The sequence below is a fragment of the Fukomys damarensis genome, unplaced genomic scaffold (genome assembly GCF_012274545.1).
Source record: "Fukomys damarensis isolate Sample0158 unplaced genomic scaffold, DMR_v1.0_HiC HiC_scaffold_26, whole genome shotgun sequence".
Taxonomy (NCBI): domain Eukaryota; kingdom Metazoa; phylum Chordata; class Mammalia; order Rodentia; family Bathyergidae; genus Fukomys; species Fukomys damarensis.
This window is the reverse complement of record NW_022900938.1, coordinates 23,212,260-23,216,190: the sequence shown is the minus strand read 5'-3', so window position 1 is coordinate 23,216,190 and position 3,931 is coordinate 23,212,260.

Genomic DNA, 3,931 nt, shown 5'->3' with positions numbered 1-3,931 from the left:
GAGCTGGTTGGTTGTTACAACCAGCTAAAGAAGCATGGCTGTAGAATAGAGCTCCTGAAAGCAGGAGGGTCTGGAGGTCACTTGGAAGTAATCACATGGGGACATTTGTAGATTCATCATGGAAGGTCGAGTTATTCAAGGATAGCAAAGAAATCTTGAATACAGTTGGCTCTTTAGGTACAGTGGTAGGGAGGCTGCTCATTCCTCCAAGTGGAGATCTGAAGAGCCATAGAATGGGGATCTTTGGCTTGTGTGACACTCGCACCAGCCTTTTGGGAGGATGTGTCCAGTATTGCAGGAATGGGTAGGGAGCCAGCACCAGCCCCTGTTGTCTGCCTTCCCTTTCTGTGTTTGGGTACAACTCTAGATCAGATAACTATATCTGCAGTGAACCTATAGGTTCTTAAATGTCTGGTCATCAGGGTGACTACTTGACTTATTGCATCAATTTCTGTAAGTGTGATCCAAAATGCTGTTCTCAGGTGTGAGCTAGGCACACTTTCCTTTACACAGAAGTCAGCACATTGTGTAGTAGATAGGAACAGTAGACCCAGGGTCAGCTGGGATAGAATTCAGTTTTGCCATTTGCTAGCCATGATTCTGCAGGACACGTAACCTCTCTATGCCTCCTGCCCCAACTATAAAGCAAGGGTAACTATGCCTTAAACTAGCTCTGGCCTGGAATAAGCACTTCGAACTTTTAAAATAGATGTGGAAACTCGGGCTGTAAGAAGTTAAGTGGCTGTGGCATGTCGATCAGAGTTGGTCTTCAATCCATGTCCTCTGCACTTCCCATCTTATATAGTATGTGAGTTTCCTTCTTTTGCATTTGACTGTGATACTTACGTGTACATTTTCCCCATCTTGGATTTAACAGTTATCATACGTTAGAAAGTACATCTTAGAAGAACCACATCTTGTAGTTTTTTGCAGCTGCCAGGCAGTAAATACACCCAGTGATGCTTCAGTATTCAGAGATGAATGGGCAGATGGGCACACAGGCGTGATGAGGTTCCCCGATGGCCAGTGACTGCACGGGATACCCTCAGAGGGAGGGCTGGACAGCTACGGGCTGGGCCAATTGGTAAGGAATACCAGCTGTGGTTCCAGGACTTCCCCGACCTCTGGCTCTGAAAGCATCCCACATCCCCATTCCTGGGAGGAAGGGTCATTCCCACTCTACTAGGGCAGGGTTGGTGATTTGTTTTTCTTTTCCTTTGCTTGGTCTTAATGTATGGTAGGAAGGACCTTGCGTGGAAATGCGTCTGATTGTTGACAATGAAGCTGCCTAAACTTGGAAGACACATGGTCGAAGGGTACAAGTAGTATTTCCTTAGCGGGTTTGCTCCTTAAACTGGCATTTAGAATTGCAAACAGCAATTTCTTGAAACTAAATTAGGAGGCTAATTGTTAATTAGCCCTAAAGTAGGCCAAGTAGATGGACCCTTTACCAGATTTGATCTCTTTTCAGGCTAACAGCAGAGTGGAATGGTCACCATCTAGTCTACTATCTGGCTTTTCTGTTTAGATAAACAAGGCAAGACAACTCCAAATCAGCTTGCCAATCCTGAGGTTGGTGAGTCTGTAGAACATTACCTTTCCCTAGCCAGGGTGCAGGCAGACCCTCTCCACCTCACCCTCACGCTGGATCCCAGGTTGGCTACCACTGTCCTCCATCAACCTCAAATTGGCAAATGGCTATTTAGAGACTGTAAGTCTCTAAAACTAATTAAATGATAAAGAAGACTGTTTTGAATTGGGGTGCGGGAGGGGGGCAGTTACCACTGAAAGCAAAACGTGACAGTGAGCCAGGTGTGCCCTCTTACATGTTTTATTTGCCTCCCATCTAGATATGTTTTGCATGTCGTAAGTCTGAAGCACAGCTTTTTGGGAAAGCCATGTCCAATATAGTATAAGAAAAACCTTTTAGAGAAACACAAAGCTTTCTAAACCTGAGAGTATTAAAATAAAAATAAACCTTGGAATAATTTGAAAGGGACACATTGGTAAGTGCTACAAAGAATAAACACAGCGTAATGCCTGTTTACCCAGCATGTGTTTGCTCAGTGATATCCTTTTGAAAAGCACTTTCATTTGTACAGTACTGAGTTGGTTTTGTTTGTTTGTGTGCCGTCTGGGTATCATGCAAATACAATAAACATTTCAGACCGGGAGGATGCCATGAGTGATAAATCTCCTGATCAATCATCATACAATTTGAAACTCAGTTTTTTGGGAAAGCCACGTCCAATATAGTATAAGAAAAACCTTTTAGAGAAACAGACTTTCTAAGCCTGGGAGTACAGAAATAAAAAATAAACCTTGGAGTAATTTAAAAGCCTTTAGTGAACTTACAAAGTACAGAGATGGGTCTGGATCCTGGGAGCCCATCAGGAAGCTTGAGGGCAGAAGACCTGGGGAAGGCTGAAGGAGAGGCCATTGAAGTAGGTGATCTGAGGTTGGGAGGGGACTTTATAGGTCAGAGAAGTATTTTAATGCCAAGAATATGGTATGGCCATTTCAGAGAGCCCATGTCATTGATCACACACCATATCAAATTTGGGAGATAAGTACTTTCTAGGGCTTGCATTGAATTTGAAGAAGCATGGGGGCTGCTGCTGAGAAAGTTGGTTAAGGGTGTGGAGAGACAACCTGGGGACCCTCGCTCAGGATGATCCATTGTGGTAAACTCTTGAGATCAGGGTTACCCTTGCCAAAGCTTAGCAGCTGCCAAAAACTCAGATTTTTGCCAATATCTGAGTATAAGAAGTTGGTGTCTGTAAACTCATTATTTCTCTGTGCATGCATATGTATTGTTTTATATTTGTTTTCTGTTTCAAGTAAAAGATATAGGTCATTTTTCCCTTTTTTGAACATGGAAAAGAAGTAAAGACTTTGAAGGGAATGTGCCCCAGATATCATAGCCAGTTCTTTTTTATTTTCCTATAGAAATTGTTCACTCAACAGACACTCACTAAGAATTTGCTGGAATTCTTAGCTGAGAACAGAACAGATGACATCCTTGCTTAGGTTCTGATGGGGGAGAATAAACAGATTTATTATTTTAGACAGCAGTAAATGATACAGGGACAAATAGAGTGGACACAAAGGGAACAGAGGCCCGAATAGAACAGCTGAGAACAGAACAGATGACATCCTTGCTTAGGTTCTGACGGGGGAGAATAAACAGATTTATTATTTTAGACAGCAGTAAATGATACAGGGACAAATAGAGTGGACACAAAGGGAACAGAGGCCCGAATAGGGCAGGGGATGGTTGGCAATAAGACAGCCAGAGAAAACTTCATTGAGAATGAAAGGAAAGAGTATTCTTGGCAGAGAAAATAGCAAGTACAAAGGTCTTGAGACAGAAGTATGCACACCTAGCATGTTCAGAAAAGAGTCTCCTTGGAATAGTCTTTGCAGGGCTTTAGGGGTCATTTTATTCTTGAATGGGATGGAAAATCATTGGAAGGTTCTGAGAAGCCTGGAGTATTCTGGCTTAGAGTTTAAATGGGGTCCTCTCACTACTGTGTTGAGGTCCACTGTACGAGAGCAAGGATAGAAGGAAGTACGGAAATTCTTCATTTAATGACTAATTTCCGTTCCTGTGACTAGGTTGTTAAATGAAGCGATCACCAAATTAGGAATTGTATATGGCATGTACATTACAATATTCTGAACAATGAAATGGTCAAAGAAAACTTCATCTTGGTGACTTTGCTTTTATTTGCATAACTTCTACATGCAGTACTGTAATATATAATAGAACATAAAATCACAAGTACAATACAGTACAATCAGCAAAAATTATAGTACTGTATAAACAGTGTATATACCCCTAAAAAGACAACAGAGAGACTGGGGCTCCATAAACAAGATACCAAAAAGAAAAAAAAAAGAGAGAGAGACAGGTTGGAAGTCCAAACAG